This window comes from Ranitomeya variabilis, chromosome 4, assembly GCF_051348905.1.
Source record: "Ranitomeya variabilis isolate aRanVar5 chromosome 4, aRanVar5.hap1, whole genome shotgun sequence".
In the NCBI taxonomy this organism is placed as follows: Eukaryota; Metazoa; Chordata; class Amphibia; order Anura; family Dendrobatidae; genus Ranitomeya; species Ranitomeya variabilis.
The window spans coordinates 643985159-644000571 of record NC_135235.1 but is presented as its reverse complement, the minus strand read 5'-3'; the positions used below and the strand labels follow the sequence as shown (position 1 = coordinate 644000571).

General features: G+C 41.8%; 1 protein-coding gene across 1 annotated transcript in view; it reads right to left on the bottom strand.

Annotated features, from left to right (window-relative positions):
- Positions 1-8880: 8880 nt before the first annotated feature.
- Positions 8881-15413, bottom strand: part of LOC143768166 (uncharacterized) — a 138955-nt gene continuing 132422 nt past the window's right edge. Inside the window, exons 16-17 of the mRNA XM_077256854.1 lie at positions 14059-14140; positions 8881-9683 (exon numbers count right to left, since the gene is read on the bottom strand). The gene's annotated coding sequence lies outside the window, so the exon portion shown is untranslated. The remainder of the gene's footprint in view (positions 9684-14058; positions 14141-15413) is intronic.

Genomic DNA, 15413 nt, shown 5'->3' with positions numbered 1-15413 from the left:
GTATAAACTTATGACAACCTTTGACACATTTAGTGCAGGTGTTAGAATCTATAATAAGGCTCGGCCAAGAGGATCCGGAGGATTGTATCACTCTTTATTACCCAGCACCTGCCTCCCAAGTGTTAATCCGCTAGAGTTCTGGCTAGGTGCTTTGATAGCTTTCTGTGTTTGATATTGTGCAGTTCGGGGACCCCCGGTTCTGCTATCCTTAGTTTCTGCTCTCTGTTGGTTTCTGCAGCCGTCTCTGTATTTTCTATTAGGAGGTGACTTGTTTTTATACCCAGTCCTTAGATCTTTTAGGGACCTCCTTCCCCCTATCTATAGGTCTTCGCTTGAGATTAACCTAGGATCTTTGGTGGGTCTATTTGCAAGGAATGGGTCGCCCACTCCATCTTAGGGTATCAGCCTAGACTCAGTGCAGGGTCAGTTTTCCCCCTTCTATCCTAGTTCTGTATTGCAGTTCCGTAACAGCAGGAATGAATGTGTCACATGGATTTGTCTTTTTACATCAATTAAGGAATTTGCACTTCAGACCTTATGGGGCATCATAACACAGAACAATAAAACATTCACTCCTTATCTACGAACTGTTCCAATATTTATGGACACAACTGTTTATTACTCTCCCATAATGACAGTTCTGTGCTTTGTTGTGTATAAATATGTGATGTTGTATTAGTCTATGCCGGATGAAGAGGCCTGATTAGTCTCGAAAGCTTGCAATCTGTTACCACCTTTTCAGTTAGCCATTAAAAGGTATCAACCACTGAGGACTCTCAATTCCAAATATTCTATCTACTGGCTAACACGGTACAAAGATATACAGTATATCTTTCCTGTGTGAAAAAAATTTTCAAACCGTCACTCTTTATATCCTTAACCCCTTTACCCCGAGGGTGGTTTGCATGTTAATGACCAGGCCAATTTTTACTATTCTGACCACTGTCCATTAACAAGGTCCCAGTGATTCTGACAATGTTTTCTCTTGACATATTGTACTTCATGTTAGTGGTAAAATTTCATTGATATGACTTGCGTTTATTTGTGAAAAAAAAACGGAAATTTGGTGAAAATTTTGCAATTTTCCAACTTTGAATTTGAATGCCCTTAACCCATTAAGGACATCCAATACGTCTTTTTACTGGCCTGCGATATAAGGGACTAGCATTCCCTTACAGGTAACAATCCAGCAGCTGTCAGCTGTTCACTATAGCTGACAACTTGTTGCATTGGCTACTATCACCGTCCATATCTGTTTAACCCCTTGCTGCTGTCAATAATGACTATATTGTATAAATGTTTAAAAGAGTGTGGCTTCTCCCTTTTTATCCCCATCGGCACCGAGATCACTATTGTGTGGCCCTGATGTTTGCCATGGCAATTCACGACCAAATAGAGGCCATAGAGTCTGCCGGCGACAGCGGCCTACTAAAGAAAAACTACCCTATTAAAATATAACCTTTATTAAGTGAACATAATAAAAGAATCCCAACAGCGGGATTTGTTCCTTATAATTAAATGGCCTAGGAAAAACCGGACTTGGAAAAATACAAGAGAGCAGACCAAAAAATAGAAGCTCTCTACCTGACTAATCAATGTAAATAATGATATACCAGAAAAGACTAGAAAAAATGTTAGGAAAAGACCCCTCTAACATGATAGAAGTATGCCCAGTCAAAAAATCTCAACAAGCAAAACTGCCAGCACCTAAATGGTTAACAACTACAAGGTGATAACATTATTGCAACTATGTCATGACAAACTCACTAAACCAATGTGAAGAAATGAGTGACCTCGCCCTGGATACCTCTTCTATCTGAGCACCTACCTAGATGCGGAGGTTGGCACCCTAAGAAAAGCGAGATTGGCGACCCCGCTCGTGCGATGGCTGTACCTGAACTCCTATAAAGACCCTATAAGGCTGATAGTCAGAAGCAGAGGGCCAGATGGCCTGTAATCATTGTATGATATCAAGATGAAGTCGTGTCAGTGTATGATAACACAGGCCAAAAAATAAAAAAAGGGTGTGAATGTATACAAAGGAGAGATTGCAATCAACTAAAGTCACTCAAAACAAATATGATAGAACACTAAGGGTACTGTCACACAGTGCAATTTTGATCGCTACGACGGTACGATTCGTGACGTTCTAGCGATATCGTTACGATATCGCTGTGTCTGACACGCAGCAACGATCAGGGACCCTGCTGAGAATCGTACGTCGTAGCAGATCGTTTGGAACTTTCTTTCGTCGCTTGATCACCCGCTGACATCGCTGGATCGTTGTGTGTGACACCGATCCAGCGATGTGTTCGCTTGTAACCAGGGTAAACATCGGGTAAATAAGCGCAGGGCCGCGCTTAGTAACCCGATGTTTATCCTGGTTACCAGCGTAAACGTAAAAAAAAAAAAACAGTACATACTCACATTCCGGTGTCTGTCCTCCGGCGTCTCAGCTTCTCTGCACTGTGAGCGCCTGCCGGCCGGAAAGCGAGCACAGCGGTGACGCGGTGACGTCACCGCTCTGCTTTCCGGCTATGGTGCTTACACAGTGGAGAGAAGCAGAACGCCGGAGGACAGACACCGGAATTTAAGTATGTACTGTTTGTTTTTTTTACGTTTACGCTGGTAACCAGGGTAAACATCGGGTTACTAAGCGCGGCCCTGCGCTTAGTAACCCGATGTTTACCCTGGTTACCCGGGGACTTCGGCATCGCTCCAGCGCCGTGATTGCAAAGTGTGACCGCAGTCTACGACGCTGGAGCGATAATCATACGACGCTGCGACGTCACGGATCGTGCCGTCGTAGCGATCAAAATTGCACTGTGTGACAGTACCCTAAAAGATATATCATAGCTGCAATAACAATCCCTCAATATGAAAAGGATTAGACTAGTGCTGGCACACAATGACCCTGATAAATATTCCAGCAAATATGCAAAATAACAGTCAGCACAGTGTAAATGCATAGATGTTACCACACACATGCTTCAACCCAAAAATATTCCAGTTTATAAAATGACAAATAGGGGCACAAAAAGATACAACCCCAAAATACATCATACTCATCTGACATAGTGTGGAACTTCATGCAGATAGCTGGAAATGATGATAGCCAAATCCTTAGATGAAGAGGACAGGCTCACAACACACTCTCGACGCGTTTCCCCCACCTGGGTTCTTCAGGAGAGATTACTTGTGTCTTTGCAGTAAAGGATCATGATAGAAATGAGGCAACAGCGGCCTGTTCAAAAGTCAGTGACATTTAGGTGGTAAAAATACTCTTTTTAATTTTGTCATGTCACTCTGCATTAAGGCTAGTTTCACACTAGCGTTTTGAGGAGCTACTGAGGGCTGCGGACTTCCTCCGTGAAGCCCAGCCCTTAACCGCACCTCCGCCGCTAGCTCCGCCTACTTCTGCATGCGGCCTGCATACCTATCTTTAACATTAGGTACGCAGGTCATGCCGCTGTATGCGGATGCTTCCGCATGTGTCGTTTTGACGATGCGGCGACCAGCGTAGAACGCAACTTGTAGCAATTGTTTTTTTCTCCGCATCGTCAAAAGGACGCATGCGGAAGCATCTGCATACAGCCACACGACCTGTGTACCTAATGTTACAGATAGTTACGCAGGCCGCATGCAGAAGTAGGCAGAGCTAGCGGCTGAGGGCGGGGCTTCAAGGAGGAAGTCCACAGCCCTCCGCAGCTCCTCAAAACGCTAGTGTGAAACTAGCCTAATTCCTGAAAATCACCTGAAGGGTTAATAAACTACGTGACGGCAAATTTTAATATTAGTAGAAAAGCTTGAAACTCAAAAGATAATGCAGAAAAAAAAAGTTAATTTATTGGCATCCAGAAAACAGGTTGAACGTTTTTGGTCCCTGAATGGACCTTCATCAGAACTGGTTCAGGGAGAGATTCAAGGGAAGGTTCTAAATTCTGCTCTATGTAGTATCACTTCAATGACATAGGATGCCTGAGTGATGAGAGTGAACCTGCGGGGAGCAGCGCGTCTAGGATATGCGGCTACCGCCGCTGTGGATAAGCGCTTATCCAATGTTTTATCCAAGTTTTTCTTTTAATATATGATGGGCCGGATACCCTACTTGAGCACCAATATCTAATTCTTGTAAGAGTGCCGTGTTTTGTTATACTGGCAAATTTTAATATGAGGGGTGCTGTTTTTAAAATGGTATAACTTTTGGGGGTTTTCCAATATATAGGAACCCTAAAGGCACTTCACACATGGATAGGTCCCTAAAAAAAATAATTTTGTAAATTTCCATGAAAAAAATGAAAAATGACTGCTACATTTTTAAACCTTCTAAAAGGCTAACAAAATAACATAATATTTTACAAATTGTGCTGATGTAAAGCAGACATGAGGGAAATACGTATTTATTAATGTTTTGCTATGGTATGACTATCTGAATTAAAGGGAAGTTTGAAAATTGCTATTTTTGTTTACGTCAAATTTTTTATATTTTTTTTTATAAATAAGCACAAAACATATCAACCTAAATTTTCCATTATCATAAAGTACAATGTGTCACGAAAAAACAATCTCAAAATCACTGGAATTTGTTGAAGCGTTCCAGACTTATTATCACATAAAGTGACACTGGTCAGATTTTTAAAATTTGGCTCTGTCACTACGGGGCTAAATCTCACAAATACACTACCGTTCAAAAGTTTAGGGTCAACCAGACAATTTTGTGCTTTCCATGAAAACTTATACTTTTATTAATCAAATGAGTTGCCAAATTAATTGAAAATCTAGTCTAGACGAGGTTGGAAATTTTTTTTTTTTTATTTGAAATAATAAATTTCTCATTCAAACTTTGCTTTAGTCAAAGAATGCTCCCTTTGCAGCGATTACAGCATTGCAGACCTTTGGCATTCTAGCAGTTAAATGAAGCTGCCAGTTGAGGATCTGTGAGGCGTTGTTTTATCAAACTATAGACTCTGATGTACTTGTCTTGTTTCTCAGTTGTGCAGCGGGCCTCCCGCTTCTCTTTCTATTCTGGTGAGAGCCTGTTTGTGCTCTCCTCTGAAGGGAGTAGTACACACCATTGTAGGAAATCTTCAGTTTCTTGGCAATTTCTAGCATGGAATAGCCTTCATTTCTAAGAACAAGAATAGACTGCTGAGTTTCACATGAAAGTTCTTTTTTCTGGCCATTTTGAGAATTTAATGGAACCAGCAAATGTAATGCTCCAGATTCTCAACTAGCTCAAAGGAAGGTCAGGTTTATAGGTTCTCTAATCAGCCAAACTGTTTTCAGCTGTGCTAACATACTTGCACAAGATTTTTCAAGGGTTTCACACTTGTGTTGTGTCGAGCTGCGTACTTCCTCCGTTAAGTCCCGCCCACTGCTGCACCTCTTCCATTCAGCTCCGCCTATGTCGGCATGCATGCGAATGAATGCTGATGCCTCCGCATGCGTCGTTTTGACGCTGCGCCAACCGCAACAAAACATAGCATGTTGCGTTCGATGCAGTTCGGCGCAGCGTCAAAACAACGCATGCAGAGGAATCCGCATACATTCGCATGGCCTGCGTACCCAATCTTAAACAATCACTTTCAATCTAGTGTTGGCTGTTTGGTATATTAGTGCACAAAAGATAAACGATAATAATCTGTATGCAGCGTTATTCACACAGGCAGTGCAGAGCATCTGGCTAACAGCCTATTAATAACGCAAACACAGGCGGGCCACCCGGTGCTCCAAAATGCACACTGTGTGAACAGAGGCCACAGTTTACAGAGCCATCTGGGTCCAACTGCACCCTGTAAGATAAAGTGCAAAAAACACATCAATATATGTAAGGTATTAGTTAATATTGGGGACACAATACGTAAGCTGGCAACCCACGTCAAGGGTCCTTACACTTGCCAGTCCTAACAATAAACATGAAAATAGAGCTCACCGACACAAAAAGAGGACTTGAAAATCCTCCAAAACTTTGAAAAAAAAAAAAAAAAAGGCACAGATGATTACCTGCTCAGGCCTCCAAACAAATGCACTGACAGAGTGCAGCGGATCAGAATAATGATGGCAGAAACACAGGTGCAGCAATACCGATGAAACAACCACTTTCAATCTAGTGTTAGCTGTTAGTTATATTAGTGCACAAAAGATAAAAGATAATAATCTGCATGCTATAGAAGCTGTCAGCGCTGCAGCTTCTGTACACTAACCTTAGAGACTTCCTGACATGCACTGCGCATGACAGGAAGTCTCTCAGCCCTGGAGACCCAGATGTCGTCATGACGACTGTTATGATCCGGTGACCTTGGAGCCGCATGAAACTTTCTCTGGAGTCGGTGGAACCTGTACTGACCGCAAATCCTGAACTAACACCGCAACTAGAAGTAGCCGTGGGGTGTGCCTAACAAAACCCTAGACACCTCGACACAGCCGGAGGACTAAATACCCCTATAGATGGAAATAGGAATGCTATCTTGCCTCAGAGCAGACCCCCAAAGGATAGGCAGCCCCCCACGAATAATGACTGTGAGAAGGAGATGAATAGACACACGCAGGTAGAAAACAGGATTTAGCAAAAGAGGCCACTCTAGCTAAATAGGAAAGGATAGGACAGATTACTAGGCGGTCAGTATTAAAACCCTTCCAAAAATATCCACAGCAGATAATACAAAAAGTTCCACAATCTAACTAAAGACATGGAATGTATATCTGCCACTCCAGAGAATCCAGCAAGACTGAGAAAATACTGACACAATCTAAGCTGGACAAGAAAACACAAAGAATAGCACTGAATTGTGAAACACAGCATGTGTGTCGCAGGAAAAAAAAAACAGACACTTATCTTTGCTGATTTGGCAGAAAGGCAGGAGGAACCAGGCAGAGGTTATACCCCTCCCAACAACAATTGACAACTGGCAAGGACTAATGAATCCTGCACACCTAAATACCCCAGTCAGAACTGCAATCAGCAGATACACCTGACCAGGACTGCCACTCAGAGGCAACTGCATTACCACCTACAACCATCGGAGGGAGCCCAAAAGCAGAATTCACAACAGACGACATCTGGTCTCCATGGCAGCGATCGGGACCCTGCGGCGTGCCGATCCAAAGGCAGAGGGGCTCTCAGCCCCTGTACCAGCTCCGGAACGCTGCGATCATGTTTGATCGCAGTTTTCCGGGGGTTAAAGTGCCGAGAGCAGTCTGTGACCGCTCCAGGTACTTAGTGTCGGGTGTCAGGTGTGACATTCAGCTGACACCCAGCCCCGATTGGCTGCACACCACCCGTGTGCTTGGCCGATCGGCTATGACGTACTATCCCGTCCATAGTCAGACAGGCCCAGGGCACATGGACGGGATAGTATGTTGGATGTCAGAAAGGGGTTAAATCAGTTAGTCATGCTGTACAAAATAAATAAATAACATTTCCTATTGTCCTACAAGAAACAGTTAAAGGATCTGGGAATGTTTAGCTTGCAAAAAAGTAGGCTAAGAGGAGACTTAATAGATGTCTTCAAATATCTAAAGGGATGTCACAGTGTAGAGGGATCATCCTTATTCTCATTTGCTCATGGAAAAGTGAGAAGCAATGGAATGAAACTGAAAGGGAGAAGATACAGATTAGATATTAGAAAAACCTTTTTGATAGTGAGGGTGATTAATGAGTGGAACAGACTGCCATGAGAGGTGGTGAGTTCTCCTTCAATGGAAGTCTTCAAAGAAAGGCTAGACAGATATATGTCTGAGATGGTTTAGTGAATCCTGCATTAAGCAGGGGGTTGGACACGATGACCCTTGAGTAACATTCTATGATATGTCTGCTTTACATCAGCATCATTTTTCAAATGTAATTTTATTTTGTTAGGATGTTAGAGCAGTTAAAAGTTTAGCAGCAATTTTCATTTTTTCAACAAATTTACAAAAACTGGGTTCTTTAGGGACCCTATTCAGATTTCATTGGACCTTGCGGGGCCTAAATATTTTAACTCCCTAATAGTGATACCATTTGAAAAACTGCACCTCTCAAATACTTTAAAAAATGTTGTCATTAAAATGTTAAACTCCTCAGGTGCTACACTGGAATTAATGCAAAGTTGAATTAATTTTTTTTAAATTTTGCCTCTAAAATCTTGCTTTAGCTTCAATCTTTTCACTTTTGCAATAGGCAACACCCAAAACTTGTCCTCACAGTTTACCTACTTTCTTTCAAGCGCAGCGATACCCTACATAGTCAAAAAGTTCTGTTTGGACAAATGGGCTCGGAAAGGAAGGAACAATGTTTGAATTTTGGAAAACAAATTGGCTGTAATAGATTGTGGGCACCATGTCGCATATGCAGGGCCCCTACAGTGCTCAAACCTCAGAAACCTCCCACAACTGACCCCATTTTGGAAACTGCACCCCTCAAGGATTTTATCCAGGGGTATAGTAAGTATTTTAACCCCTCGACGCACACATTCCTCTTCGGCCACATCACTCCAGGCCCTGCGCCTGGTCAAGGCTGTGACGGCATAACACACAGGAACATCAATGGTCTAGTCATACCAGAAGCCAAAAAGGGATGCGCATGAAGGGATAACAAAAAAAGAAGAGGGACTGACCGTCAGGCTGCAGGGATGGCAGGACAGGCGAGCAGTGGGGTGACTAGTATTTATTTTTTATTACATCTGACATTTATTATCCTTTTTGGTCTGGAGAAACCCTTGAGGGTAATAAGGAATATTCAGTTTGCATCAAATTACTTCACTGCAAATTGACCTTCCCTTTATAATTCATGCACTTTAGCAAATTTGATCATCATGGCTTATGTCGCATATTCCTTTTGCTGTTAATTTTTATTGTTAAATTACTTTGGGGGAAATAATTAAAAATAAAACAGAGTTTGTAAAATCAATATGTTTTATTACACAGTTTCTTGATTGACAGCAGTAGCATACAGTAAGGTTGGCCTCCACCAATCCCAATACAGACTTCCAGTCAAATGCGTTCGTTTTTTTGTTTTTTTTTAAATATCGGTGCTGCCGTGTGTCATAAATAGTAAAATTACAACGTCTACTAACATTCAATATGGTGGATGAACCAAGATCTACAGCCTAATACTATATCGCCTGGAATAGGCCAATGACCGTGCTGAATAAATCCACCTCCCCTTCACCGGACTCCATTTATTCGATAACGGTGGCAATTGTGCAAGCCAAACAATATTTACATCATTTATCTGTATCTCTGCCACATAGAATTTAGGTGAAATTGCTGATAATTGTACAGCTGGTGAAAGCAAACTTTACAGAATGTCTTTTTAAAACATTCATAGAGAAAAAAAATGATTGCGGTAGAGAACAACTTCACCTGCGAACACTCAATTCAGAGAACACATATTCGAAGACCTGTTCAAGGGTTTGGAGCTACAAAAAGTGAAGGTTAAACGATCACATTTACGACAAAACAGACAATACGTTTAAAAGAACCAAATAACATTATGTCAAAGGATACGATTACCATAGATACAAACAGTTATGAAGACATTGTATCACAAATGACGTTCCTTTTAAAAATATAAAACAATTATTTCAGTTTTTTAAGAGTTAAAAACAAATGTGTTCCATTGTCGACAGTTTCTTTTTTATTATTACAAAGGAATATCATCGAAAGCCAGTAAATGTTTTCTTATCTGTCATTGTATGTTAAACCTGTGAAAAGAAAAGAAAAGAAAACGTAAAATTAGATTTCAAACATCAAACGTGTTTAGAAAGTTTTTTTTTCTAGAGATGGGAGGATCAACTTTGGTCCATTGGCTGGGTCAGTATTCTGTGGCCACTGGATGGGAGGCCTGGACGTTTCCTTGCTTCCCGGCATCCCCGCCTCTTCTTTTGATTAGCTAGGACTGGCATGACATCATCATTGTGGCATGACGCGCACACATTACATCGCACCAGCTAATCAAAAGAAAAGCTGGGAACACAGGTTAAGCGGATGAATGCAAGCACAAAAAGCATAGAAGGTGGAGCATTCAAACATAGGATTACAGTCTCAATCCCAAGACCCAAGTGTGTCTAAATGGGCCTTAATTAGGTCTAGGAAGATGATTCACTCTGGGTAACCTGCAAAACTAGATGCGGAGCACAGCAGAGAGGTGTAGATCCAGGAGAAGGAACAAAGCCTGGGATAACCGGACATTTGGGTCACAGAATACTGACCCTGCCAATGGACTCGTCTTCTGAATCTATTCGGCTTATATCCAGTTACTAGTGATGAGCGAGTATACTCGTTGCTCGGGTTTTTCCTGAGCACGCTCGGGTGATCTCCGAGTATTTGTAAGTGTTCGAAGATTTAGTTTTTGTCACCTCAGCTGAATGATTTACGGCTACTAGCCAGCTTGAGTTCATGTGGGGGTTGCCTGGTTGCAACGAGTATACTCGCTCATCACTAGTTATTACCTATCCAATATTAGAATGGTTTAATTAAAATGTCTTAACAAAACAAAAGCCACAACCCGCCCCCATCCACAAATGTTTGTACGGTCATGCTGTTGTATTTTACAAGATCAAGAAGACATGATCTTTTATAGAATAGATCTATTGCTCTCAGACTGGAAAAAATGGTGCTTTAATTTGCCAGTGCAGCCTCTGCCTCCCTGACTGTTCTCTGCTGAATCCCACCTGCTTAACATGTATGACTGCTTGCTGGCTTGACTACACTGCCAGTGAGCTTTCACTCTAGAGAAAGAAGTTGAGGCGCAGCTGGTTTTACAGCCAGGGAGATAGAAGCTTTAGAATGGCTTTGCCAGTCCCTGATTAAATTAATATTTAAATTATTCTTAATTAAAACAGTTATCTGTTAAATTAGGAACACAACACGTATGGTCATTAAACATATGGATGATAATGTTTTATAGTGCAACATGACCAATGTAAAAAAATTGCCTCTTTTTCGACAATTGGATGTACCGGTAAGTCCTTTTTTTCAAGTAGTTCCTGTAAACGGGCATACCGGTACGTCCTATTTGTGAGGGCACAGAATTTGTACCCAGCGCTATCACCCCAGGCTTGCAGTGACAGCCATATCCAATGCCAGCAACATCTCTGGTTGTATAAGCCTCTGAATACATTTAGATTGGGGTGAGAGTGAGACTCCTCCCTCTCACAACATCGACACTCAAAGTTGGGCATTTACTGTAGTTCTGACTTTATGCGTAACCTCTTTGTCTCAATCCTGTTTTTCAAACAACCAGATGGAACCATTCACTTTAATTTGGCAGACTGAGTCACTTTTGACTCCATCTGGCCTCTGATCCGGCAGTGCCCCATCTTTTTAAGAATGCACAAAAGAGCGGTTGGCCTCTAGAGACAGGACACTGTTGGAACAGGAACCAAAGTCCAAAGTGGTACCGTTAGGGGTTTTGTCTGAATAACATTTTGCATAATTAGAATATTATTAATGGATATATTTGGAAACCTTTGAGGTAAGTATTTGGTGTACAACACTCGATCAAAAAGGAACGGAGCCTTAAAAAAAAGTGGTCCAAAATGTTAAGTACTTCAAAGTGGTATCAATAGAAAAACTTTCACTCAACCCACACAAAAAACTATCCCTTACTTAAATCATTCATCTGGCAATTGAGGAATAGGGGGTTTCCACATCACAAGTAGCTCAAAAGGCTCTGGAAAAACTACTTGCTCTCAAAACCAAATGTCCCTATTCCCGCCAAGCCCAATAGTGTGTCTACACCACAGTTCACATCCACATATTTGGCATTAATGTAGTGGGGACAGACTACTAAATGTATGAGATGCGTTGGGGATAAATCAACATATTAGTGGAAAAAATGTAATTTTTCACATCCCAATTATATAAACTTCCATAAAAACACATATGGGTTCAAACTGCTCTCTGCACTCCTAAATGAATCCCATATATGGGGTATTCACCAAAATATGATCACTTGCGGGGGGTTTCTGCTCAGAGGATCTGAAAATACAACATGAAATCTGCAATCTGTTCTAGCTAAAATTGTGCTCAAAGCCAAATAGCGATCATTCCCTTTCTAAGTCCATTGTGTGCCCAAACAGTAGTTTCTGAAGAGTGTTTCTCATGAAAAATTGAGAAATAAATTTTGGGTCCCATAATCTTTAGCCATCTATTGCAAAAGTGAAAAATTGGGGGCTAGAGCAACATAATAGTGGAAAAATGTAATTTTTGTTTAGAAAGTCACCTTGGATATAACTAAATACACCCCATAGTCCTGATGTAAATGACCAGGTAAAATACAATTTACAGATGGATAAATTAGAAACTAGAAAAAGGTGGAAAAAAAAAGGACTATAAAAGTTCTTTACCAAAAAGATCCTTTGCCATTCTGAAATTATATATATAAAATTTCAGATATTTTCCTAAATAAAACACAAATCATAATTGACCTAAATTTACCATGAACATAAAGCATAAAATCGGTCGATGTATCAGAAAAAAGTCTCAGATTCGCTAAGTTTCTCCCAGCTGATGTATGACCACATCAAAGTTGAACGATCAAATAAATAAAGAGTCTGTAAAAACCAAACAGCGCAAAATTTTAAGCTATAAAAAAAAGTTCCCTAAGTGAACAACCTCTTTAAAGGGAGTATGTCACAACTAAAATGCATGAAGAGGGCACTGTCAATCAGTTGCTGGATGGGGTGGGAAGGTGTTATGACCCCAATGGCAGGGGGTCTCAGAGACAATAGCGAAGTCTGCAAACATAAAACCCAGCTCATAGGGCAGTGGTAACTGGGCTGACCATATACCTGAACCTAGCACACAAATACCAGCAGCCGGGGAACGTACCTACGTTGATTCTAGACGTCTCGCGCCAGCCGGAGAACTAACTAACCCTAGCAGGGAAAAGAAAGACCTTTCTTGCCTCCAGAGGAAATACCCCAAAAAGTTGGATACAAGCCCCCAACAAATAATAACGGTGAGGTAAGAAGAAAAGACAAACGCAAGAAATGAACTAGGTTTTAGCAAAGAGAGGCCCGCTAACTAATAGCAGAATATAGGAAGATGACTTATATGGTCAGCAAAAACCCTCACAAAAACTCCACGCGGAATATTCAAGAACCCCCGAACCGTCTAACGGCACGGGGGGAGAACATCCGCCCCCTAGAGCTTCAGCAATATAAGGAATCACATTTAGTACAAGCTAGACAAAAATAAGAGCACAGAAAATAACCAAAACCAAGAAAGCAGAACTTAGCTTAATTTTGCAAAGAACCAGGACCAGCAGATAGGAGCAAACAGAAGGATCTGATTACAACGATGCCAGGCACCAGACTGAAAATCCAGGAAGTTCAAATAGCGACACCCCTGTACTAACGAAGCCAGGTGGATACCAAGCAAGGGAAGGAATATCAAAGTGTAATATCACTAGTGACCACAAGAGGGAGCCAAAAGGTCTAATTCACAACAGGAAGGCCCATAATATGTATGGTAAATAGTGATGAGCGAGTATACTCGTTGCTCGGGTTTTCCCGAGCGCGCTCGGGTGGTCTCCGAGTATTTGTAACTGCTCGGAGATTTAGTTTTCGTTGCCTCAGCTGCATGATTTACAGCTGATAGACAGCTTGAATACATGTGGGGATTCCCTAGCAACCAGGCAACCCCCACATGTACTCAGGCTGGCTAGCAGCCGTAAATCATGCAGATGCATGGACAAAAACTAAACCTAGTCATAAATACTCGGAGGTCACCCAAGAATGCTCGGGAAAACCCCAGCAACGAGTACACTCACTCATCACTAATTGTAAAAGAACAGGCGTAATGTTGTATTGAACTCTTGGCTACACCAAGGGTGCACTGACGCCTTCTCATTTGCATACAAATTAAAAAGTTATTTTCACAGGCACTGTAACAGGTACAGTGCTACTATGAAAGCCAAGTCCCACTACAACACTATATTACCATTTAAATTTAAAGTGCACTAGGTGGAGGGGGGCTGACTGATTCCCTGTAAGAGTTAATACAGATCACCTCTGACACTTTTGGAACACAACTTTTTCTCTCATGGCATTTTAGTGATTATATTTTACCAACATTTATCCTTCGCTTTCAGCCTTCAGTATGGGTTCCGGTTTCAGAGCTTTCACAAACGTGTCATATCCATTTAGAATAGTTTCTGTAAAGAAAAGTAATGTAATCTGTGAAACTATAATAAAGTTATATAGACCACAGTCCGGAAAATAAATAAAACAATTGGAGGGCATCTTGCCATAATGTCTTTGGGCTGAAGGTACAGATGTCAAGTTTTTATAGTCGGAGACGCTTCAGGAAAAAATTAAACCCTTTCAAGCTACGGAATTGTATTGTTACTCTTGGGAACTTGAGAATTTAAAAGGCGATTTTCACACTTTCCTTATTTGGTCTTTTTTGGCAAGCAGATCCAGACAGTTTGTCCAGGGTCACCTGATATGCATTTGAAGGGAATCGGTCATCCCCTGAGACGCATTTGACCTATTAATATGGGCATTAATATGTTAAACAAGTCCTATCTGTATGCCTCATATTAGCAGTCTTGTTATTGAGACTTCTTATATTCTTTCCTTATGCTAATGATTTCTTCCAAGCTCCGGGGCGTGCCGTGCTTGGAAAAAATCCCGGCCTCCGGTCTTCATTATAATACTACCCCCCTCCCATGCATGTATGTCAGTTGTGGTGCCGGAATCCCACACCTGCGTCTTGCACACCCTCCACAATCCGTATCTTTTCCTCCCTTCTATGGGCACTGCATTCAGGGATGTTCTCCGCAGGTGAGTCACTGTGACCTCCGGGAGGGTGCCCTCCCCATAGAGTCATCGCTAGGAACCATGTGTACATAGTGATGACTATGCAAAGAGGAAGTGGGGAGAGCACCTTACCGTCGAGCAGCCGGAGTTCACTGTAGCAGAAGTACCCATGTGAATGCAATCCAATTGCAATGCAATTTTAACATGAACTTTTACATAGAGAATTACTCTGTCATTTACACCGTTTTAAAAAGGAAATATGTATGTATCTACTATATGATTGTCTAAGGGTCACTTCCGTCTGTCTGACTGTCTTTCTGTCACGGAAATCCCGCGTCGCTGATTGGCCCCTCCCTCCTCCCCTGCAGTCAGTGCCCCCTCCCTACTCCCCACCCAGTCAGCACCCACATAGCGTTAACTGGACTGCCTTACACCGCGGCATAACGCGATGTAAGGCAGTCCATTGACGCTGCCATTAACCCTCTGTGTGACCAACTTTTTACTATTGATGCTGCCTATGCAGCACCAATAGTAAAAACATATAATGTTAAAAATAATAAAAAAATAAAAAAATCATTATATACTCACCCTCCGACGGCCCCTGGATCCAGCCCAGGCCTTTCCCGCTCCTCGCGCGCCGCTCCGTCCCCAGAATGCATTGTGGCA